Source organism: Pseudophryne corroboree, chromosome 3, assembly GCF_028390025.1.
Source record: "Pseudophryne corroboree isolate aPseCor3 chromosome 3, aPseCor3.hap2, whole genome shotgun sequence".
Classification (NCBI taxonomy): Eukaryota; Metazoa; Chordata; class Amphibia; order Anura; family Myobatrachidae; genus Pseudophryne; species Pseudophryne corroboree.
In genome coordinates this window covers 800,664,734-800,691,564 of record NC_086446.1, presented here as the reverse complement: position 1 = coordinate 800,691,564, position 26,831 = coordinate 800,664,734, and positions in this window count along the sequence as shown.

Sequence of the window (26,831 nt, the reverse complement as noted above, 5' to 3'; positions counted from 1 at the left end):
CTATCTAGGGCGGTGTGGTGGCCCTCGGTGGCTAAGGATGTGGATCAGTGGGTTCGGGCATGTGACATCTGTGCCCGAAATAAGACTCCTAGAGGGGTTCCTGTTGGCCCATTACATCCACTCTCTATCCCATCTAAGCCATGGACCCACATTTCAATGGATTTTGTGGTGGACTTGCCCAAATCCTCGGGGATGACAGCCATCTGGGTTGTTGTTGACAGATTTTCGAAGATGGCGCACTTCGTTCCACTGGTTGGGCTGCCATCGGTCAGACGCCTGTCTGAATTATTTATGCTGCATGTTGTGCGTCTCCACGGGTTGCCACTTGATGTGGTCTCTGACCGCGGATCCCAGTTTGTGGCCAAATTCTGGAGGGCATTTTGTTCCGATCTCCAGATTTCTGTCAGCTTGTCGTCAGGCTACCATCCGCAGTCTAATGGGCAGACTGAAAGGGTGAACCAGTCCTTGGAGCAGTTCCTCAGGTGTTATGCCTCCAAGTGTCAGACTGACTGGGTTGCTCATTTGTCCATGGCGGAGTTTGCCTATAACAACGCGGCTCACTCTGCTACAGGGATCTCTCCCTTCCTTTGTGTGTATGGGCATCATCCTAAGGCCAATTCTTTTGACCGCATAGAAAAAGAACAAACGGCTGCGCTGAATATCAGGAACGAAATATATTGTACAGAGAGCCAACGTAAAAAATAACAATGTTTATTAATAAAACATATAAAAAGATTAATTATCAAATAACCGGTGAATAATATATATAATATATATAAGAGCAATCACTAGACGTGAACTAGTGGTATATTGTAATAACTCAGCTTTTTAATTCATTAGGATCCTACCAACACACCTGGTATTTATCAACTATCTAACAAGTGAATCACGGAACTTTTCACCCCAAAAAGCTGAGTTATTACAATATACCACTAGTTCACGTCTAGTGATTGTTCTTATATATATTATATATATTATTCACCGGTTATTTGATAATTAATCTTTTTATATGTTTTATTAATAAACATTGTTATTTTTTACGTTGGCTCTCTGTACAATATATTTCGTTCCTGATATTCAGCGCAGCCGTTTGTTCTTTTTCTATGCTATCACCACAATACTACACATAGTCTGCGCTTGCCGGAATACTATCAGGAACATAAAATTGTGATTATTTAATTCTATGAAACACGTATTGGTTTTCACTTTTTATTTTGATGATTAGGCGCTCGTTTGTTGCAGTTTTTTGTTTTGCAATTCTTTTGACCCCCTGGACTCCACGCCTGGTGGTTCCTCTGTGGTTTCGGTCCTTAGAGGTATTTGAAGGAAAGTGAAGAAAGCCCTTGTGTCTGTGTCATTAGTGACCAAAAGGGTTTTTGATAAGCGGAAAAGACCCTGCAGCTTCAAATTAGGAGACTTCGTCTGGTTGTCTACCAAGAATTTGAAGTTGAGACAGCCATCTCATAAGTTAGGCCCCCGGTTCATCGGCCCTTATAAGATCACCAGGGTTATCAATCCGGTGGCATTTCAGTTAGATCGGCCCCGTTCTTTGGGTATCAATAAAACATTTCATTGTTCCCTTTTAAAACGGGCGATTAGTAATCCTTCTTCCAGTGGAAGACCTTCCCCTCTTCTGATACGTGGCCAGAGGTAGTTTGTTGTTGAAAGGATTCTTGACTCCAAGATGGTTCGGGGTCGGCTGTCATTTTTGGTGCACTGGAAGGGGTATGGCCCGGAGGAGCGGTCGTGGGTGCGCAGTTGTGATCTTCATGCCCCCAGACTGATACGCTCTTTCTTCTCGCAGTTCCCCGATAAACCCGGTGGTAGGGGTTCTTTGACCCCTCGTCAGAGGGGGGGTACTGTTAGGGTCTCCTGCCCTGTGCTGCCACGTCGTCATGGCAACCGGGAGACAAGTGCTAGCGGAGTAACCTGAGCGCAGCTGATACTCCGGTTCGGGTCTTTTGCTGTGCAGTGGTTACAGGCTCTGTGCACGGCAGGGGATCCGGTGCTGGTTTTTGTGCTCACAGTCTGTGAGGTCTGAGTGGGGCGTGGACAGCACCTGCTATATAAGGCCTCTTCTCAGGTTAAGCAGATGCTGCTGAATCTTTGTTGGTTAGTCAGTTCCTGAAAGTTAGCCAGTACTGTGTAGCTTTGTATTTGTTGTTGCTTACTGCAAATAGGCCCGGGGATTTGGTACTACACTCTGCCAATCCAGACCTAGCAGTAAGACTGGAGTCAGTCGTTTAACTTGCTGGGGTTCTTTTGCTACTCTGTGAACTTAGCAAGTTTGCGGCTGTATTCTCAGACTTGCCTGCCTAAATCCTGTCTCACTGTGCAAGGTGTTCAGGTGTCAGTTTAGTGGCAGTAAGCTGAACCTGTGCACTGCAAGTGAGGATTAGGATTGTGGAGACTCTCCTTGTGTCTATCATTCCATCTCTGACCAAGGAGTTTACTGCCACACCCGTTGGTAACCCTTTAGGGTTTTGCTGTTGCCCTTAGCAACAGCATTTCGGGTTCTCTACGTATTAAAACACAACATCTTGCTTTTTCCATCTGAGCATTACTAATACTAGGGAGACACCCAGTTTCTTAGCCTCTGGGCTTCTCTGTTCACTTTGTGTTTATTGTGTTACCCTATCACCTTCTGTGTACGTAATGTCATATTCCCCAGTCTGTCTGTAAGTTCATTTGTTTTGCATCCCTATCCGTTCAGACACCAGTACATTCCTGCAGGCACTGGTGTGCATAACAGTTCAAACACCAGTACATTCCTGCAGGCACTGGTGCGCATAACAGTTCAGACACCAGTACATTCCTGCAGGCACTGGTGTGCATAACAGTTGTAGAGATGAAGATAAGACACATATCTAAAATACATTCACATAACATTTTCATAAACATTCGTGGGTAGGGCTGATGTCTTTTCCGGGGGATCCGGTCTGAAGATCGACAGTGTCTAGGTCGACAATGTTTAGGTCGACCACTATAGGTTGACAGTCACTAGGTCGACATGGATGGAAGGTCGACAGGGTTTCTAGGTCGACATGTGCTAGGTCGACATGAGTTTTTCACATTTTTTTTCTTTTTTTGATTTTTTTCATACTTAACGATCCACGTGGACTACGATTGGAACGGTAAAGTGTGCCGAGCGAAGCGGTAGCGGAGCGAAGGCACCATGCCCGAAGCATGGCGAGCTAAGCGAGCCATGCGAGGGGACGTGGTGCACTAATTTGGGATCCCGGTCACTCTACGAAGAAAACGACACACAAAAAAAAATCCTCATGTCGACCTTTAGACCTGTCTACCTAGCACATGTCGACCTAGAAACCTTGTCGACCTTCCATCCATGTCGACCTAGTGACTGTCGACCTATAGTGGTCGACCTAAACATTGTCGACCTAGACACTGTCGATTTGATGAACCACACCCCTTTTCCGGATGGGTGTATCTGGGCAGAGGGGGAGACAAAGGAAAAACGGGTGAAAGAAACAGGCCATGGAATTCATTTGCAATCCTTATCATAACACTGTCTCTATGGATGGGTCGTACATTAAATCTGCTGCTATAACAATGCCCTCACTCCTTAAACTCATCAATTTTGTGCCGTGCTTGTGCCGCATCAGAATTCGAACACACCTAAATATCAAGCCAATAATTATGACGACTCCCAGGATACAAAGGAGAAACTTCCCTACACTCATAATAACATTTTGAGCCCACTCTCCTAATCCTGAGAACCAATTTCGTGGGTTCAACCATGAGACCCAGCCGGTCAGCTCATTACCCACAGCGGTCAGGGTAAGGTTGTGTCTCCTCCGAAACTCCCACTTCAACTGCAAGATATCGTCCATCTTTTGATCGATAATCTCGGTTGGGTCATCAGTGCTGTTTGTAATATACGTGCAGCACTTCACACCATATTGAGTTGCCAAAGTGACACAGTACCCACCCGTCACGGCTGTGATATAATTAAGGACCATCCTGTGCTGGATCAGTTCCGTCTTGTAAGCTTGTAACTCTCTTCCCGTATACCTGAAGGTGTCGTCATACATCTCAGTGATATTATCTATCAAGTTCGCTAGCGCATGGATATACCTATAATTTATAATTCCTCTGGCAGTACGGGTGATGTCTAATGCGAGAAGGAACTGAATCCCGGTGGATTCGTGGATCAAATCAGAGGCTACGTGCTCTGTCCTCTCTATGAGGTGTTTCTTGACTATGTGTTCATAGTGAGTATGAGTGTAAGGAGCCTGAGCACTGCGGTGAACCTCTTTCATCTTGTCATGGGTTATGGTCATGACCTCTGGCAACACTCTTCCAATATAACACAATCCCTCTGAGCTCGGCGCAAGCCACTTGTACGCCTTCCTCCCACATATGAAATAGGCATCATCGGGGAGGACATAGGGGACAGAATATGACATTACCATATTACATGCTTTCCAAGTGAAAAACCCAATCCCTAGTTCTCCCATCTGCTCAGTACAAGTATCGGGCTGGATGATATGAGCACAGTACCCTGGTGATACTTCTCCAACCCACATGGTCTTGCTTCCTCGAGTATACCTATACTGGAAATACCTTCCACTGTTAGCTATTTGGCGTACAAGTTGCGAGTCTATGGGTATCCTATCAGCTCTGTGTGAAAAGGTCATTGTCAGGTTATTCCACGTCACTTCCCAATTTCCCGGTTTTCGGTAATTGGAAATATTGAAACATAATAAGGATCTATCTACATGATACTGGTGGAGCTTCAAGCTAGGGGGCCTAGAAATATTACATTTCTTGTCCACCGGTCTCCCACCCCGTAATTCGAGTACCTCATCTATTGCTAAAGGGTACGGTACTAATCCTGACTTGCTCTGACCTTGAGGTACTTGTGAGCACACCCAGCATTCTGTCTGGTTTAAGACCTTACCCACTAGTGAGTGGTAATCACTCAATGGATGACGGTCCATGCTGATATTAAGGCTGGACTGACATCTCTGGATGCACCCATCCTCGACTATGTTCTCACAATTCCTACAAAGGCAATTTTCCTCAGACAATAACCCTTCACAGTGCCTCCGAGCTCCTTGACTACCAGAGCGCTTTCTGATACTCGTCTTTGCTCGAAAGGTGTGTTGCTTTTGAGATTCTACAAATCCATCCTCGCCATCAGAACCCATTCCAGATCCTTTCTCGACCTCTCTGGGACCCTCACCGAAACAGACTGTCCTGGTCAACAACAGGATTAACAGGACAACCCGGAACGCAGTCTCTTGGGGTAAGTCCATCTTGTTAAGGGAAGAGAAAGGAAACAAGAAGGGGGAGAAAGAGAAGTAGAGAAGGAGGGTAGTGGGAGATGGAGAAAATAATAAAAAAAAACTGGTGCGACAACCGCCTCTGGTCTTGTTGTTCTCCGCGCTCAGGTGCCGTCTCAACAGTCCTGCCTCTCAACCTTCCCGGAACAGACACTCCAGTGATACAATGTTCTCTACACTCTACTCTTTGTCACGGGTTCTCTCCGGGTCAGCGACCTTCTTACAGTGGAACGAGTGGACCCAAGTCTCTCTTTCGGCAACCTTTAATGCTGTCGTGCTGGTTAGCAAGACTTGGTACGGTCCTTCCCACCTGTCAATGAGGCAACCTGAGCGTAGAAAATTTCGAATCATTACATAATCCCCAGGTTCAATGTCATGACAATTACTGTTCGGTAGGTCAGGAATCACCAGCTTTAGATTCCTATTTTGATTCCTCAGCTGCTGGCTCATCCTAACCAAATATTTCACAGTCACTTCGTTATTGCATTTCAAATCATCCTGGGGGTCTATCATTACATGAGGTTGTCGGCCAAAAAGAATCTCAACGGGTGATAGGTTAAGGGGGGACCTGGGAGTGGTTCTGATGCTGTACAATACTAGTGGCAAAGCTTCTGGCCACAACAATCCAGTTTCAGCCATCACTTTGCTCAGCTTGTTCTTAATAGTGCTGTTCATTCTCTCCACCTTCGCACTAGCCTGTGGTCGGTACGGAGTATGCAGCTTGCTATTAATTCCCATCAGTTTGCACATTACCTGAAAGACTTCACCTGTAAAATGGGTACCCCTATCGCTTTCAATTATTCTAGGGATACCATATCTACACACAAATTCCTGCACAATTTTCTTTGCAGTGAACGTAGCAGTATTTGTGGCAGCAGGGAACGCTTCTACCCAATTGGAAAATACATCAATACAGACTAACACATATTTTAAATTCCTACAGGGTGGTAACTGTATGAAATCAATTTGTATTACCTGAAAAGGGCCGTCTGTTGTCGGAGGGATATGGGATGGTTCTGTTGGTATTGACTTTCCAATATTCTTCCTCAAGCAAGTAAGACATGTCATTGCTCTCTTACCTGCATGAGAAGAGAATCGTGGCGCACACCAGTAGGCTCTCACCAGCTTACACATACCCTCTTTACCCAGATGAGTCAGACCGTGTGCCGCCTCAGCTAAGCTTGGAAGATATGCTCTGGGGGCCACTGGCTTACCCTGTCCACCTGTCCAGAGTACTGAGGACTCCTGGCCATACCCCTTTGACCTCCAGACCTCCTTTTCCTGTGGAGAACACAAATTTTGCATTTCAATTAATTTTTGTGTGTTGATTGTGTTGAATGTCATCAGTGATGTGATATTCGTTTGTATGGGGGTGCTGGCTGCTGATTTAGCAGCTTTGTCTGCCCGGCTGTTACCAAGTGAAATTGGGTCTTGGTTGTAAGTGTGTGCTTTGCACTTGATAACAGCCACTCTGTCTGGTTCTTGTATCGCTGTTAGAAGCCTTTTTATGTGGGATGCATGCGCTACAGGTGTGCCAGCTGCCGTCATAAAATTTCTGAGGCGCCATAGGGCCCCAAAATCATGCACTACTCCAAAGGCATACCTAGAATCTGTGTATATATTGGCTGACTTACCCTTGGCCAATTCAAACGCTCTGGTTAGGGTGACCAGCTCAGCAACTTGTGCTGAGTGCGGTGGGCCCAGGGGTTCAGCTTTTATGATACCTCTGTCATCTACGACTGCGTATCCAGTACACAAGTCTCCCGAGTCCGTCTGTCTGTGGCAACTACCGTCAGTGTAAAAGGTAAAGTCTACGCCTTCCAGTGGGTTGTCACTGATGTCAAGTCTCGCAGTGAAAGTCTGATTCAGGTATTCCATACAATCATGCGTATCAGTGTCTGCACTAAATCCTCCTTCACCATCATTCTCATCCTCCACCCTTTGTGCCTGTCCAGGCACACTTGGCAGATAAGTTGCAGGATTTAGTGCGCTGCATCTCTTTATGATGATGTTTACAGGGGCCATTAGTGCTAATTCCCACTTTGTAAACAGTGCCAATGAGACATGTCTGGTTTGGGCGGAATTCAGTAAGGCTGATACTGCATGAGGTGTATGGATGGTCAGGTTGTGTCCTAACACTACGTCTTCGCTTTTATTTACTAGCAAAGCTATCGCTGCAACACTTCGCAAGCATGTGGGGAGAGACCATGCTACGGTGTCCAACTGTGCACTGTAGTAAGCTACCGGCCTGCTGTCATCACCATGTCTCTGGGTTAAAACTCCTGCTGCGCACCCTGCACTTTCTTTACCGTATAATTCAAATGGCTTCCCATAATCTGGTATACCTAATGCAGGTGCCTGTGATAGGCACTGTTTGAGTCTCTCAAAGGCCAGTTCGGACTCATCTGTGTGCGAGATCCGATCTGGTTTGTTCGAAGAGACCATTTCTTGCAAAGGTAAAGCCAGTATAGAGAACCCTGGAATCCAGTTTCGGCAGTACCCACACATTCCAAGGAAAGTGCGGATCTGTTGCTGCCTTTGTGGCAGGGTCATGTCGCGAATCGCCTGTATTCTATCAGCGGTGAGATGTCTAAATCCTTGAGTCAAGCAATGTCCCAAATATTTTACCCTGGTCTGGCACAGCTGCAACTTATCCTTTGAAACCTTGTGTCCCGTATTAGAAAGGTGAAACAGAAGCTGTTTCGTGTCTTTCAAGGACGAATCGAGTGAATCAGAACACAGCAATAAGTCATCGACATACTGTATTAGTACTGATCCACTCTCAGGTTGAAAGGATTGTAAACAGTCATGCAAGGCCTGGGAGAAAATACTTGGGCTGTCAATGAAACCCCCTGTATGTAAATGCAAAGAGGTACTGTACTCCCCTGTATGTAAATGCAAAGAGGTATTGGCTGTCAGGGTGCAGAGGGACAGAAAAGAAGGCAGAACAGAGGCCAATGACAGTGAAAAATTTTGCAGTAGGGGGAATTTGCATGAGGATGACAGCTGGATTTGGCACTACTGGGAATTGGCTCTCAACTATCTTGTTTATCCCCCTTAGATCCTGCACTAGCCTGTAACCCCTCCCCCCACTCTTTTTCACAGGGAAGATGGGACTATTGGCAGTGCTGGACGTCCTAACTAGGATGCCCTGTTGTAGCAAGCGCTCTATGACTGGGTACACTCCTAATTCTACCTCTGGCTTCAGAGGATACAGAGGGATTTTTGGAGCTATCCTACCGTCTTTTACTTGCACTACTACCGGAGCTACATTCGCCATCAATCCAGTGTCTTGTCCATCTTTGGTCCAAAGGGAACCCGGTATTTGTGAGATCATTTCCTCTACCTTTGATGGACACTTGTCTATAACAGCAGAATGCGACATTAGCCTTTGAGGGATATCTAATATATCTTGCACTTCCTGAACGTGATTCTCAGGTATATCCAAGAAGACACCCTCAGGAGTACAGTATATGACACACCGCATTTTACACAATACATCTCTTCCAAGCAGGTTAGTCGGAGCCGCTGCAGCCAGCAAAAAGGAATGCTTGGTTTTCAAGGGCCCTATCGTAATCTCTGCAGGTCTACTCAAAGGGTAGTGTTGCACTATTCCTGTTACTCCCATTGCCGAAATTGTTTTACCCGTGGTTTTCATACCTACAGTTGAATTTAACACTGACCTGGCCGCCCCTGTGTCTACAAGAAAATGTAATGGTACACCAGCTACATCAACCGTGACCTCAGGTTCACTGCCAAGGCTAGCAATCAACTTCACTGGCTGCAGACTACAGGTGTGGCCCAACCCCTATTGTGTTGCGAGACCCTCCCGCAGCGCGTTGGCAGCTACGATATGTGGGGGAGGTAGCTGAGAATTTCCGGAGGTCTGCCCATCTCTCCTTGGGGGGTACCTCCTTGTTTCCCCTGCATGTGGCTCGTAACTTCTCCTATGTGGTCCCTGATCCCAATTATGTGAGTAGTAGTGTGGTTCGTATTCTCTGTCTAGGGTTCTATCTTGGCTATGCGCTCTACTATTCCTACAGTCTTTGGCAAAATGCCCTTCCTTCCTACAAATGTAGCATGTTCTAGGTCTGTCCCAAACAACAGGGGTCCGGGTTTTTTGCTGATGGGGTTTTGCCGTAAGGGCCTGTATACTTACCATCATCAGTTTTTCCCCCTGTGACTCCCTGTGTTTAATGATGTTCCTATCATGCTCGACAGCGGACTCTCTCAATGCAGCCACTGAGATACCTCTCCGGTTTGGTAGAGAGGTCTGTACCCTTGTTCTGAGTGCTTCCTTCAACCCGTCCATTAATACTGAAACAGCTACCTCCCTATGATGTACATTGTCTCTAATGTCCTCGACCCCAGTGTATCTAGCCATTTCCTGCAGTGCTCGATGGAAATATTCGGATGCCGTTTCACCTTCCTTTTGTTTTATGGAAAAGATTTTATTCCATTTGACAACAGTAGGGAAATATATTCCTAATTGCAGATTGATTTGTCGTACAGTCTCCTTAGTGTACTCATCAGTGAGAGGTACTTCCTCTTCTAAGTTGCAATCAGCTATAAACTTCGCGGGGTCAATATTGGAGGGTAAACATACTCGTAACACTGTTCGCCAATCTTTGTTTGTGGGTTCGGTGGCGTTACCTAACTCTTTAATGAACCTCTGGCATGCGACTAGATCTTTTCTGGGATCAGTGAATTCTGACATAATTGACCTTAATTCTGTCCGGGACCAGGGACAATGCATGGCAATGTTCCTGATGGGAGTCACTCCCTGAGCATCAGTCCTCCCATTGGGGACCGCGATCACCCTGACAGGATTTAATTCAATTACATCATTCTGGTTTGATTCTACAATGTGGGTGCTATGGTTTCTGCATAATGTACGGTACCGTACTTACCTGTGGACACGACCTCACTTATCCCTCCGCTAGGGGGCCTGACTACTGCTCTTGGTGGTTGGGCCGTGCCCACCTGAGTGTCTTGTATGGTGGCTGCTAGAGAGAGTGCCAATATCGTGCTGGGCTCATCTTGTTCGCAATCCTGGGGAAAATTTAAAACAGGGTACAACTGGCAAGGGTTAGGGTTAGTACATTTTGCAATTACACTCTGATTCTGTACCAATGTATCATTGCCTGTAGCCATTTTCTCCCCAACAATATATGGTGGTGGTGCCGTCGCCATTGTTTTCCCGCTAAGTTTGGAACCTGCTGCTCGAGCTAATTCCTTTTGCATATCCCCCTCCTGTTGCCATAAATTTAAACAGTCTATGTTTAATCCTTTGTTTGTTGGATTTTATCAGACATATCCTTAACCTTAAGTTCTGTAATACCTCTGGTTCAAAGCTGCCCACTCTAGGGAATGGTACCCTATCATTGTTGGTCATACATATCCACTCATTGCATAAACCTTCTGTGTGTGAACCATATTTTTCACACATGATAAACCTTGCGGAGCCTTTTGGCCACAATTCTGCCTTAACCCTGTCTAAACGTCTCTTACTTGAGCAACTGGCTCCCATATTTGTGGGTCTCTTCTAATACCTTTAAAAAATTCCCACAAACACCAAAATACTCAATATAAGTAGACGGTGGAAGTATACCTGAGCGCCTTCCACTCGCTCGCGCCCACGCTGGCCAATACAACGATACACTGTTGATAGCGGATCGCAATGTACCCAACTTAGGGCTCCTATCAGACCTTACACCGCAATTTCTTTCGGTGGAAGTTCTGTTTGGAATATTTTCCTGAGAGAGGCAGTGAAAATTTCCTTTTCGGTTTCTTTCACTGGAATTGTTTGTAGGGTGAAAAACAGAGAAATTAGATAACTATCTTTCACCCTTTCCAGTGAAGCCCACCAGGGAGATTTCCCGAAGTTATCAAAGAAAAACCCCTTTGTCTATACAATCACGTCTGCGTATGCTCTTCCACAGCAAATGTAACACAATAATATCACGTTGCGCTATGCAGAACAAACGGACATGTGATGCAATAGCACAGCCTATAGATACTAGTTATCTATATGCCCTATGGTTGTTGTAGACCACCTAGTACCACCTAATAGACCACCTAGAGTTGTATGGGATACCACTCAGTCCACCAAGACCACCTAGTCCACTCTTAATAATGCAGGGTTGCAAACCCTACGCCACCGGGTCTCTACTAACCCAGTGTGCACACCTAGACCACCTAGTAGTCCACCTAGTTCACCTAGTTCTTGGGTTCAGTATCCACTCACTCCTGCACTCGCTCACTCAAATACACTTTATTTTTTTGTACAGAAAATTATCATTCAGACAAGCAGCTTTACTCCCAGAGGCAACACAGTAAATAAGGGTTTTATACTAAAATTTGGAAACTGGGCAATCTTGTGTTATTGTAGCGTGGCTACTATCCCACCTTTAAACTAAACGAACTATTGTGTGGTTTTATTATGCGCACACAACGCCACGCAAGCTTGCGTAATTAAGCTACCGTGCGTATCTTTATGCCATGTGTGCGGCCTTGCGCTACGTGCACGTTTTGTGTACGCTGTCCTCACGTTCCGTACCACGTGTACCAATCTGCGGACACAATAAAACAACTCACACAATTTCTATAAATGTGAGCAATATTAACTATAATCACTCACTTAACACGCCACACAGTTTCTTTTCTGTATAAACCTTTATAACTAGGCCAGACTGCGTTTGTGTTTTACACTTACTTCCTTAATATTTATATTATGAATCTAGTTATGGCAACAATGTGGGAGAGTATGCACAGGGTATGGGTGTACGCTTTTGTTGTGTACGCATTTGGCGCCAAAAATAAATTCACAGATTTTAAATAACTTTTACCTGCTTACCTTACGAGTTCTTACCAGCATCCCTACAAACCATACATAGCAGACACTGTCTAATCAGCAATTAAGTAGGGTTTTCAGTGCATCCATCGACCAAGAAAAGGATACATAAGATCCCCGTCCACCCTTATGCTTATAGTTTACATCTGCTTGTGACCTGTTAAGCAGTAAATATGTGGAAAACCGGACGATACCCCCAATTGATAATGTTGATTATCTTTACAGGAATAAAAGCTATACCTTAAACACACCGTAAATATACTTTAAACCTTTAGCCGCTACGGCCGCTATACTTAATTCACACTCTACGCACTCTTTACGCTATTAGCGTACAGAGTCCCATACAGTGTACGGACTTTGCGTACACACGCCGCGCTGACGGTACAAAGTACTCACAGCACGTACACACCCAGAGATACACTTTAAACCTTCTACAGCAATGCAATGCAATAATAAAAATAATACACTTTAAACTAAGCAGGACAATGAGCACACGACACCAATTGTGATTAACCGCTGGGTTCCGACACCACAGTGGATTATTTCTGAAAGGGGGTTTACAATACAAATTATACACTACAATACAAGACAATATATATATATCAGAATAATGGCTACAGGTCAATGTACATACGTGAGAATATTTGCGTGCGCTTCCTGGTCCAGTCCTCCGTAATCAAATAGATAATGTTGTGAGTCTTGTGCCGGGCCGGGCTGCAGCAGGTTTTATTTATACAAGTCTTCCAAAAGCAATACAATGGATACTGTAATCCCTTTGTCCATTGGACACAGGGATGCACCTTTACAGTACAGGAGAGGTCATAGGTTGATTTGAAAAGGTGGGCGATGTCTTTCTCAACTGCTCTTGTGGGTGGTCTCCTCTGGATTCCCGCCGCATACATAATATACAGTAAATACAGTTTATATCTATATTCTGCTTCTGCACATAACTATCCGCAGGAACATGCGATCTTCCGCAGACCAACACCGGAATGTTACCCTTAAAATACCCTACATCTGGATACCAAACACCACCTTATAACCTTAGTCTGTCCCCTCTTATCCTGTAAAGGTGAATCCCTTTGTTCTGCAACCATTTAAACAGCTATAACTTTCTGATGTGGTGCAAGGAGACTATGTGTACATTGTGCGCTATTTGGATTAAATATGTAATGCAGTGTTCGCAAAACGCGCTATAGCGCGTATTTTACCCCAAAACGGAGGATGAGGACTCACTTTTTAATAATGGGAGGGTCCCCGGGGACTCGCTCCGCTGGGATGCACTCTGGCGCTTGCTCTGACGTTACTTGTCAGACGTGCGCGTCAGGCGGCTGCTGGGCGGGAGGACGCAGAGAGTACCACGCTCCCGCTGTGAGGAGCGAGGGAGTGCACAATCATGCCGCCGACCACGGGAAGCCGCAGCGCGGCTTTCTGGGGAGGGAGGAGGTTCGAGAGAGCCGGAGTCTGTGTCAGAGCCGGAGCCTCCGTCGGGTGACATTTCTCGGCAGTGATGAAGTTTGCCGGACCCGCCACCAGGGGACAGCTCTCTGCAGTGCAGAAATTGAGGATGCAGGTAGGGCGCTGGGACAGTGGGGAAGGAGTGTGCTGTGCTGGAGCCAGTGTGCAGGGCCAGGCAGAAACAGCACCATGCCAATGCTCCCTTCACAGTGTCTGCCCCTTCTCCAGCCCAGTGTCCCCCAGCATTACTGACCCTGCCAGCAGAGCATTTCCCCCTTCCCTCCCCATCTAGTCCACTGTGCCATCTCACTGCCCTCCCATCTAGAACCCCCAATCAGTCCAGACACACTGATCCCCCCCACCCAGTGTCACACCCCTATCTCACTGCCACCTTCCCACCCTGCTCAGTGCCTCCCCATTCATAGTGTCCCCCCATACAGCCCAGTGTCCCCCACCATCTCATGGACTCCCTCATCCCAGTCTCCCCTCCCCCAACCAGCCCCCTGCCCCCATCTCACTGCCCCCTCAGCAAGAACCCCACCAGCCAGTCCCATTACAGTGCCCCCTCATTCATTCCAGTGTACTCCCTTCTACTGCTTAAGGGCCCTACACATTTAACGATCCACGCCGAGCTGCCCGACGGCGGATACAGCCGACGGGTGACCCGGCGGTGGGGGGCAGTGACAGGGGAGTGAAGTTCCTTCACTCCCTCCGTCACCCGGCTCCATAGAAGTGCAGGCAAATATGGACGAGATCGTCCATATTGGCCTGCATGCACAAGGGAAGGGGCACCAGCGATGAACGAGCACGGGGCCGCGCATCGTTCATCGCTTGTGCCTCCACTCTGAAAGATATGAACTTTATCGCGTTCATTAATGAACGAGATCGTTTGTATCTTTCAGTCAGATCGACCAGTGTGTAGGGCCTCTTAGTGATCCTGCATCCCACCACCATCTCGCTGCCCCCTTCCCATCCAGACCAGTGCTTTACCTGGCGCAAAGTGTATGACGTGCTCTGCCTGGCGCAAAGTGTATGACGTGCTTTGCCTGGTGCAAAGTGTATAACGTGCTCTGCCTGGCGCAAACGTGTATGACGTGCTCTGCCTGGCGCAATGTGTATGACGTGCTCTGCCTGGCGCAATGTGAACTGGCACTATTATGTGGTCACGCCCCTTCCCCATAAAGCCATGCCCCTGATTTTTAGCAGCGCGCCTTCGGTGCGGAGTCCTTGCTTCCATGCTTTGGAGAATGGGAGGGGGAGCACCTATTCACTTTCTGCTGGAGGGCACCAAAGTGTCTAGTTACAGCTCTGGTGCAGGGTGTCCTGTATGCTACACAGCGCAGCAGCATTTTCACCCCCCCCCCCTCCTCCCCCTTGCAACACTTTTTAGTGTCCAAATCAAGTCTGTGTGTTTCATTAATACGAGTAATAAGAGCCTTCATTCTGATGGGACCCAGAAAAGGACAGGTAGGACCCCAATTTTTAAAAGTGAGGGGTCCCTGGGACCCACTTTTTTTTCTGCTCAGCGCGATCACTGTAATGTGTTCAGATAGCCCTCCATGCGTTCACAAACTCTGCCGTAAATACCCACACCACGCACCGATGCGCAGGACCGCGGGAGCGACCATACGCAAATTGCGAGTATGTGCACGCACGACAGAACAAATACTCGCGCAGTGGGCATGTGTGTGTAGTTTGTACTTGATGTGTGTTCTGCAATATTTTTCGACTTTGACAGTCCACCCTTTGGCAGTCAACAATAACTGCCACTATCTAATCACTAAACAGAAAAATATCAATACAATATCTACAGACGATTGGATGGTTGGAGGAGAGTTGTAGGCGGGAAATGTATGACCCAGTGGGACAGTAGAAAGCATGTATGTATGAATCCATGTCTGAGGGGCATGTATGTGTGTGTGTGTGTGTGTGTATTTTATATATATATATATATATATATATATATATACACAGAGCCGGCCTTAGGTATAGGCAAACTAGGCAAATGCCTAAGGCATTTGGTATGCTTACGGGCACCAGCAGCTCCTGCTGATTAAAATGATATGTGCCATGCCTATATTCTGTGTGTGACTGCGGCTGTATCTGCATACGAAATGCTACGTTGTGTGTATTCCTGGAAATCACTGTAATGTAGCATTTCGTATGCAGATACAGCTGCAGTCGCACACAGAATATAGGTATGCAGCATATCATTTTAATCAACAGAAGCTGCTTGTACATCCTAGCCATATAGTAATGCAAACAATATGCATTTTCATAAACAAAAGGTGCCCGACGTTAGCAGAGCTGCCAGCTGACTCATGCCAGGCATCTCATGCAGAACTAGCGGCAGTGCTAGGGGGCACCAGCCAAAATCTTGCCTAGGGCATCATATTGGTTAGGGCCGGCTCTGTGTGTATATATATATATATATATATATATATATATATATAGTGAATTTCGGCTCATACTGTGGGGTATAATGTGAATTTCGGCTCATACTGTGTGGCGTAATGTGAATTTCGGCTCATACTGTGTGGCGTAATGTGAATTTCGGCTCATACTGTGTGGCGTAATGTGAATTTCGGCTCATACTGTGTGGCGTAATGTGAATTTCAGCTCATACTGTGTGGCGTAATGTGAATTTCGGCTCATACTGTGTGGCGTAATGTGAATTTCGGCTCATACTGTGTGGCGTAATGTGAATTTCAGCTCATACTGTGTGGCGTAATGTGAATAAGGGGCACTACTGTCAGTAGCTGATGAGCATGGGGACATGTGTAACAAATGCTGCTGTCCTGCAGAGGTGGGGTCTGCTGGCATAAAAAGAGGCAAATGTGGCTCTGATGGCACATGTGTAAATTATAAACTTACTTGTGTTATATTAAAATGAAAACATTCGACCCAGAACACATACCTTTTACCGGTGGCCGGGATCCCAGCTGTCATCATCACAACTTCGGGATTCTGGCCACCAGTATGCCGACAACGGGGTAAGCACTAAAAAGCCACTGTGCTCGCCACGCTGCAGGCATGGTGGCTCGCTGCGCTCACCACAGGATCTATTCTCCCTCTATGGGTGTCGGGGTTCTAGACATGTCTCTGGGTGGTGCTAGACATGCCCCTCCGGCGGTGCACCCCCTAATAAAATTATCTGCGCACGCCTATGTACACATGTAAGTGGTTTCCAAACCACTTTCCAGTACTCCAGCCTCTAACATGACAACCACTGTTTTTAAAACATTGCACATGGATCACTTAAATATAAAACATAGTCACAATTTTAAATTAAAAAACGGGCAAAAGGAAAACATTATTGCAGGACAATTCAGAGACACACCAAGTCCAAACTACACATGCAAAATATCTGTCAGAAAAACACATGACATACAATAAAGTAAGATGTTACATTGGCTATTGTATAAAACATTAACCAAAACAATGTATTTGCTGACACACACTTGAAGATGGGAGTAATATGCAACGTCACATGACACACATTTAAAAAAAACAAAAAAAACCCATAGAATGTAAATGCAAATATACATGCTCACCATTCTTCCTGGGCCTATCTGAATCCCGAACATGGGTTGCAGAGACAACTTCTGGAGGGATTACACTCCGCATGGGCTCCTCATACTCCAGATAACTTGCAATATAGGGCTGCCCACCACCGGTTTTCCGAGCCTCCTTGGCCTCCTTGGCCATTTTGGACTTGACACGTCGCTTTATGTCATAGTACCGTTTGCGGCACGTGTCCTCCGTCCGCTTGACCACCCCCTCACTATTGACAGCAGCAACAACTTTCGCCCACAACACCGTCTTCCCTAAGTCCGCCAAGGTGGCGGACTCAGGGCCAAATAGCTGCCTCTGATACTTCATCAGCTCACGCACCAATGCCACATTTTCAGCAAAACTAAACTTTACATTCCGCCCAGTCTTAGTAGTGGTGCGTGGCTGCGGAGCACTCTGACTGTCACTGTCACTTGAGGCTGCTGCAGCAACCTCACCCACCTCCTCCACCTCACTAACCTCACTAACACTCACCTCCTCCACCTGACCGACCTCCTCCCCCTCACTCACACCCTCCACCTCACCCACCTCTGAGTCACACATAATTGTGTGTCTAAACAGTTAACACAGGGAAAAAAAAAGACAAACAACACACTCCTCCACTACAACTACACAACTCACACACACCCACCCACACACACACAAACACAAACACTGACAAGGGACTATAAAGAAAAATAACTTGGACTAAAAATGAGACAAAACCACAAAATACAAGACAACAAGAATGACAAGACGACTTTCAAACACAATACCACACTCAGAAATCGCTACCAACACTCCTCTTCAAACCACAAATTCACCTACCTCCACAGCACAACCTCCCTCCTCCTCACCACTAACTAAACCCACGAGGTGCAGACGGTTTGGGGCGTATTTATGGTTGCGCACAGACACTCCTACCATCTGAAACACAACCAATCACGAACGGGGATGAAAATCAAAACTGAAAGTGAAAATGCGGCCGCGGGGAAAAAAAACCCTGCCGCGTTTAACTTAGGAAAAAAAACAGCAAATACAACAAAAACACGTACGCAAACGACATCAGAAAACACGACAACCATAAAGTCGACTGCTTCGTAACTTTGCGTATATGGGCCCTCATTCCGAGTCGTTCGCTCTGTAAATTTCTTCGCATCGCAGTGATTTTCCGCTTAGTGCGCATGCGCAATATCCGCACTGCGACTGCGCCAAGTAATTTTGCTATGAAGATAGTATTTTTACTCACGGCTTTTTCTTCGCTCCGGCGATCGTAGTGTGATTGACAGGAAATGGGTGTTACTGGGCGGAAACAGGCCGTTTTAAGGGCGTGTGGGAAAAAACGCTACCGTTTCCGGAAAAAACGCGGGAGTGGCTGGAGAAATGGGGGAGTGTCTGGGCGAACGCTGGGTGTGTTTGTGACGTCAAACCAGGAACGACAAGCACTGAACTGATCGCAGATGCCGAGTAAGTCAGAAGCTACTCTGAAACTGCTAAGAAGTTTGTAATCGCAATATTGCGAATACATCGTTCGCAATTTTAAGAAGCTAAGATTCACTCCCAGTAGGCGGCGGCTTAGCGTGTGCAATACTGCTAAAATCGCCTTGCGAGCGAACAACTCGGAATGACCTCCATGGATTCAAAAAGTTGCATGAAAATGCACCCGATACAAAACGAGTTTAAACACTACACAAACCGACTCAAACACGAATATTAGTAAATACTGGCCCAGGTATGTAAGCGAGTAGCTGTGAACATGCAGGATAGCAGAGTTCTGGGAGAATGCAGGCCAGCTACTCTGTTACTTGTAGTTACCATGAATAGACCATAGTGAAGAACTGGGACAAAGCAGGTCAGCTATGCAGGATATCAGGGTACTGGGTGAATGGGGATCCGGTCTGAAGATCGACAGTGTTTAGGTTGACAATGTTTAGGTCGACCACTATAGGTCGACAGTCACTAGGTCGACATGGATGGAAGGTCGACAGGGTTTCTAGGTCAACATGTGCTAGGTCGACAGGTCTAAAGGTCGACATGAGTTTTTCCCTTTTTTGGGGGGGGGGGATTTTTTCATACTTAATGATCCACGTGGACTACGATTGGAACGGTAAAGTGTGCCGAGCGAAGCGAAGGCACCATGCCCGAAGCATGGCGAGCGAAGCGAGCCATGCGAGGGGACGCGGTGCACTAATTTGGGATCCCGGTCACTTTACGAAGAAAACGACAAAAAAAAAAAAATCCTCATGTCGACCTTTAGACCTGTCGACCTAGCACATGTCGACCTAGAAACCCTGTCGACCTTCCATCCATGTCGACCTAGTGACTGTCGACCTATGGTGGTCGACCTAAACATTGTCGACCTAGATACTGTCGATAAAACGAACCACACCCGGGTGAATGCAGGTCAGCTATACAGGTTACCTGAGTACTGGGAGAATGCATGCCAGCTATACAGGATAGCAGAGTACTGAGAGAATGCAGGCCAGCTACTCAGTAGTCCTTTAACGATGAGCTGAGAGAGTGCAGGTCAGCTATACAGGTTACCTGAGTACTGGGAGAATGCAGGCCAGCTACTCAGTAGTTCCTTAACAATGAGCTGAGAGAATGCAGGTTACCTGAGTACTGGGAGAATGCAGGCCAGCTACTCAGTAGTTCATTAATGATGAGCTGAGAGAATGCAGGTTACCTGAGTACTGGGAGAATGCAGGCCAGCTACTCAGTAGTTCCTTAACGATGAGCTGAGAGATTGCAGCCTCAAAGGTAGACTTGATGAACTGGCACAGGAGTGCTTGTGAACAAAGGATAAATAGCAGCTTCCCAGGTGCAAACCATAGCTGCACATAACTAGGTATTCAACACTGCCAGGTCACAGAGTGGGAACTGCTAGACAGACCAGGAGGCAGATAGTGACACCTAGATGCAGAAAGGATATATGGCACGGATCATGACAATCTGCTGACTGACTGCTGACACACACCCTCTGCACCCACTGACTGCTGAGATCAACCCATTTGCTGACTGACTGCTGAGACCCTCTGACTGCTGAGATCACCCCATCTGCTGACTGACTGCTATACCCACTGACTGTAGACACTTTCTTCTGTACTGTCTGCTGACCAACAACCCCCTCCCTTGTGCCCTCTAACTGATGATATCACCCCATCTGCTGACTGACTGCTGAGACCCACTGACTGCTGAGTCACACCCTCTGTACCCACTGACTGCTGATATCACCCCATCTGCTGACTGGCTGCTGAGACCCACTGCCTGCTGAGATCACACCTTTTGCTGACTTACTGCTGAGACCCACCCGCTGCACCCACTGACTGCTGAGATCACCCCATCTGCTGATTGACTGCTGAGACCCACTGACTGCTGAGATCACCCCATCTGCTGACTTACTGCTGAGACCCACTGGCTGGTGAGTTACACCCTCTGTACCCACTGACTGCTGAGATCACCCCATCTGCTGACTGACTGCTGACACACACCCTCTGCACCCACTGACTGCTGAGATCACCCCATCTGCTGACTGACTGCTGAGACCCACTGACTGATAAGATCAACCCATCTGCTGACTGACTGCTGAGACCAACTAACTGCTGAGATCACCCCATCTGCTGACTGACTGCTGAGACCCACCCGATGCACCCACTGACTGCTGAGATCACCCCATCTGCTGACTGACTGCTGAGACCCACTGACTGCAGACATTTTCTTCTGTACTGTCTGCTGACCAACAATCCCCTCCCTTGTACCCTCTGACTGATGATATCACCCCATCTGCTGACTGACTGCTGAGACCCACTGACTGCTGAGATCACCCCATCTGCTGACTGACTGCTGACACACACCCTCTGCACCCACTGACTGCTGAGGTCAACCCATCTGCTGACTGACTGCTGCGACCATCCCATCCGCTGACTGACTGCTGAGACCCAACTGCTGAGTCACACCCTCTGTACCCACTGACTGCTGAGTAACACCCTCTGTACCCACTGACTGCTGACATCACCCCATCTGCTGACTGGCTGCTGATACCCACTGCCTGCTGAGATCACCCCTTCTGCTGACTTACTGCTGAGACCCACCCGCTGCACCCACTGACTGCTGAGATCACCCCATCTGCTGATTGACTGCTGAGACCCACTGACTGCTGAGATCACCCCATCTGCTGATTGACTGCTGAGACCCACTGACTGCTGAGATCACCCCATCTGCTGACTTACTGCTGAGACCCACCCGCTGCACCCACTGACTGCTGAGATCACCCCATCTGCTGACTGACTGCTGAGACCCACTGACTGCTAAGATCAACCCATCTGCTGACTGACTGCTGAGACCAACTAACTGCTAAGATCACCCCATCTGCTGACTGACTGCTGAGACCCACCCAATGCACCCACTGACTGCTGAGATCACCCCATCTGCTGACTGACTGCTGAGACCCACCCTCTGCAACCACTCACTGCTGAGATCACCCCATTTGCTGACTGACTGCTGAGATCACTCCATCTGCTGACTGAGTGCTGTACCCACTGACTGCAGACACTTTCTTCTATACTGTCTGCTGACCAACAATCCCCTCCCTTGTACCCTCTGACTGATGATATCACCCCATCTGATGAATGACTGCTGAGACCCACTGACTGCTGAGATCACCCCATCTGCTGACTGACTGCTGACACACACCCTCTGCACCCACTGACTGCTGAGGTCAACCCATCTTCTGACTGACTGCTGAGACCACCCCATCCGCTGACTGACTGCTGAGACCCAACTGCTGAGTCACACCCTCTGTACCCACTGACTGCTGAGTCACACCCTCTGTACCCACTGACTGCTGACATCACCCCATCTGCTGACTTACTGCTGACACACACCCTCTGCACCCACTGACTGCTGAGGTCAACCCATCTTCTGACTGACTGCTGAGACCACCCCATCCGCTGACTGACTGCTGAGACCCAACTGCTGAGTCACACCCTCTGTACCCACTGACTGCTGAGTCACACCCTCTAACTGACTGCTGAGTCACATCCTCTGTACCCTCTGACTGCTGAGATCACACCATCTGCTTATTGACTGCTGAGACCCACCCTCTGCACCCACTGACTGATGGAGACACAGCTTTATACCAACTGTTGAAGGGAAAGCCCTACCCTTTTGTTCACACTGACTGCTGAGATCACCCCATCTGCTGACTGCTGAGGCCAACTGACTGCTGAGATCACCCATCTGTTGACTGACTGCTGAGACCCACCTGCTGCTCCCACTGACTGCTGAGATCACCCCATCTGCTGACTGACTGCTGAGACCGACCCGCTGCACCCACTGACTGCTGAATCACTCCCTCTTCACCCACTGACTGCTGAGTCACGCCCTCTGTACCCCCTGACTGCTGAGATCACTCCATCTTTTGACTGACTGCTGAGAACCACCCGCTTCACCCACTGACTGCTGTGTCACACCCTCTGTACCCATAGGGTGTCTAGCACCATCTATTGACGGTCAACGCAATATAAAATATCCACCCTTGTACCAATCCTAATAAAGCAGATACATTGTCAGATGTTGTGTTGTGCACCAAACAAACACCCCTGATGGCACTCACTGCAATTACACTGCTCCTTCTCAGCCTGGTCTGGCTCCCCCTCTCTTTCCCCTGCAAGCAGCAGCAGCTTACTTACAAGTCAGTAACTCACTGACACTGACAGTCGCAGACTAGTACTGCTGCTGCTGCTGGGAAAACGAGTGACGTGTCAATGCTGCTGCCGACCGCCTGCCAGTATTGAATTTGTCTTCCTAAGAGGAACGCTGGCTGCATGCTGATCCTCATCAGTGGCTGGCATTGGCATAGCATAGAAGGAGAGAGGTGGGCATGTGGCGGGTGTGGCAGGTGGGCGTTGTCAAAGTCAGAAAAATGTCTCTATGCACGCTGCCATATTTGCACCGCACACTGGTCCGCGCTGCGCATGCGTACGCTCTCCCGTGAAGGCGCATACCCGCAATAGCGTGCACTCGCAGGCGCGGTATGCGTATTTACGGTAGAGTTTATGTAGTCGTAGCGTGCGACTCATTCGTTACATATTTTCACAATTAATGTAGTTTGTAGATCATGATCTCTTTGATAGATTCTGAAAGTTTGGTTAATATAGAATGTCCCTGAGCTGAGGAATCCCTCTTTGCATCGTACGAAGGGTCTAACAGGAATCATACAGCAGTGTTTGGTACCCATCGGAAGAGTATTTAATTAGCAATATTCCGGTGTTGGTTTGGAGCGTATTAATCGCTCGTGCGAATAGTTATGGACATAAGGAGTTTATGTCCATTTCTATTATTTACACATACTCAGGTATGCGGCGGGAAACCCAGTTTCCCACCCACCTGAGCTGTTGGAAAATCGTCACAGCCCACCTGTATGAATCACCCTATGACCTTTTGTTATGATGCAGGGCCGAATTCCTTCGGCCAATGGACAATGGGATTGTAGGACCAGGAGATTGCATTGTGTGGGGGGCATAAATAGGCAGGCCGACCACATCCAGCACTCACTCTTCAACGGTTCTCATTGCTGAAAATCGGGTGCTGGATGTCCAGGCGCATGCGATCGTTTCCCCTTGTGCGTAAGTTTTCTCTCCGTAATCATTGTCTTTCTGTGAGCCAATTTCTCTCATCTCTCATCTCTCATCTCTCTCTCTCTCTCTCTCTCTCTCTCTGTTCTGTTCTCTCATATCTCCCCTAGACTTAGATAGTATTGTATTGTATTGCATTTAGGTCAGTGTAGTATTGTCTTTTTGTATTCATTGTTTAGTTCTGTGGTTAGGAAGTCTCTGTTATATTGTAGTGTATCATTTGTACTGTTATCCCCTTTTACAAGTATATTAGAGATAATACAGTTAATAGGCTTTGGAACCTAAACCAGTATCTGTGTATTTCCTATAGAGTCAAGTGTTCACTTGAGCGTCGGTGACGCTCAAGCAGCTTTGTAGTTAGTCAGGTTACACAAGGTTGCACTTACACCCTGTATTCACATTAAGGTATTCCGTGTATTTCATTGGTATAAGGTTTAGACATAAAGGTATAGCGTTGTGAGCGTCTGCGCCGCTGGTGATCTCCTCGTGGTCTCGAGCGTATGCTACGCTATAGCGAACCATTACTCTAGTGATAACCAATAACGTGTCCTGTGATCACTGGGCCGTGAGCGAACGTGACGCTTGAGCGTCTCGCTTACTGCTGAGCGATCGTTACGCAAATAGCGTACCATTACGGTACTTCTTAAGTAAACAGCGTACAGTGTTCTTAGACTTCATAAAAGGTTGTTTATACGACAAAGGAATTTAGCATTGTCAATTGGGGACTCGTCCTATCCTTCTCATATCTGCACTAGGTAGATCAGCAGACATTATCCCCCCAGCAAAGGGTGGGAGGTTGTCTCCCAGTGCTGACGGGATAAGCGTCTGCTTCGCTTAGATAAAGAGTGCTGAAGGAATCCGGGAACCGGAAGTAAGAACAAAACGCTTGTGTCTTTTAAAACTGTTTTATTTCTCTTCTGTCTTGCGTATACACGCACGCATACATTTATCTGCATTTCTTTTTCAAATTTCGTATATCACTATTCCTGTTTGCCAAGTTTTATAGTTGATAGAAAGTGCAAAAAGAGATTTGCTGTTATTTCATAGTAAAGGTAATAGTTAAAGTATAGAACAACACACGGTTTGTCTAGGAGACAAGGCAGTCAGTGTGGATTGCGGTAGATGATCAGGGATCATTTACATTGATAAAAGTATATATTGTGTTACGGTGGATCTTTGCATTGCGTACACGTGTCGCTAACAAAGACTAGCGTACGCAATCCAAAAGGCAGACGCACGCAGCGTTCATTACGCAACGTAGCGTCCGGTTACGCCCACGTAGCTCAAGTCACGAAAAGTTGAATTAGCGCAAAGCGATAATTAGCGCAAAAGCGATAAGTAACGCACAGCGGTAGATAACGCGAAGCGGTAAATAACGCAAATCTATTTTTGGAAAATCTGAAATTTAGTTTAACAGATCCTGCTCCTAATTTGTAACACTGCTGGCCTGAAGAAAAATTTCTGCGCAGAAATAGATATAGAAACAAAGTGTACATGTGTTGAGTGAGTGTGGTTTTGTATACATAAGTTTATACAACTTTAAGGTGGAACCAAAAGGAAAGTCGGGTACTCGTCAAGGGACATACGTGTAAGTGACATATACGGTGGCTAGGGAGGCATCCCTGGTTAAATAATATTTGAGCATTAGAGTATAGCGGACCATAAGGTAACAAGACCAGGAGGTCATAAGGTAACAAGACCAGGAACAAGACCAGGAGGTCGTAAGGTAAAAGGTCCGCTATAAAAGTCCAGTGGCACAACGCCTGGGGTGTTGGTGCAGAACCCATATAGGCCATACAAGCTCTTGCTGAAGGAATCGCGGCCGGAAACATCGATTCCATTGATCATTCAGTACATAACAAGTAGTGCTTGTGTACTGAATGATTGGACCGCACGTAATTGTGTGCAGTAGTTAGTAATCTGACCTAATACCATTAGAGTAAAGTGGTCACTAACGCTATTTGTACATTCTGACGTGATTTGTGTAATTTTTTATTTTTGGAAGGGAAGTTCGCTGGTCACTCAGGAACTATCTAACAACCCCAACTTTACTGGAAAGAGTAAGTGTCCTGCGGGTAACCCTCATATGTTCCAGTAAACTGAAGGTTCCATAGGGGCCCTGTATCGAGTACGCCAGCACCACGTCGGTGTGATCAGGTCGTATTGGTCGAGGTGGGCGACTGAGTGGGGTACTCGGTAAACCGCCACCGCCGGCCTACTGTGGAGTAATTTGGTTGTCTGAAAAGGCTTGCTGAAAACCTTGATACAGAAATCCAAGGAGGACTAAGCAACACCTGCAGACTATGGGGGCCAGTTGCTCAGGTAGGGGGCGATCAACCCTGGTTCAGGTTGATTCTGTGAACCGACCAGTTGGGTCGGCACGATATGTAATGTGTGAAAAATATGGAAGTCACACCGAATCTTTATGTGATGAATGGGAGAGAATGACTGTACAAGACAGGGACAAATTCCCAAGAATAGGTAGCTTTAGTCCAGAAGTGTTACAAAATTTAAGGAGGAGGATATGTCTCGTAAAATCAACAAAGAGACGAATTCAACATCATGATTATTTACAGTTATGGCACCAGGAAGGTGAGATACAGAGAGGTTTGGCTCTGGCGGCAGGATCTGGGGCAGTCAGGAAGCTGATAGCCACAGCTCCTCCTCCACCATACATTGCAGGAGAGAAGTTGATTACGGAGAGAAACGCACTGGGTTGTAAAACACAAACTCTTAGTAACCCTGTAAATGTTAATGATGTTAACCAAATAATTCATGCAAGTATTAACCCGTGCAAGATGTACCCTGTTTTGAACTTTCCTCAGGAGTGTGATCAAGAAGACGATTCAGCAACAATTTCATCTCTCTCTCTTGCAGCCACCATAGCAGAGACCACAGTAGGCACAGCGACACCCACGAGATTAGTGAAAGCCCCTAGCGGAGGGATAGGTGAGGTCGTGTCAACGGGTAAGTACGGCACCATGCACTACACTGAAACAATTGTACCACAACAAGCAGTAGAATCTA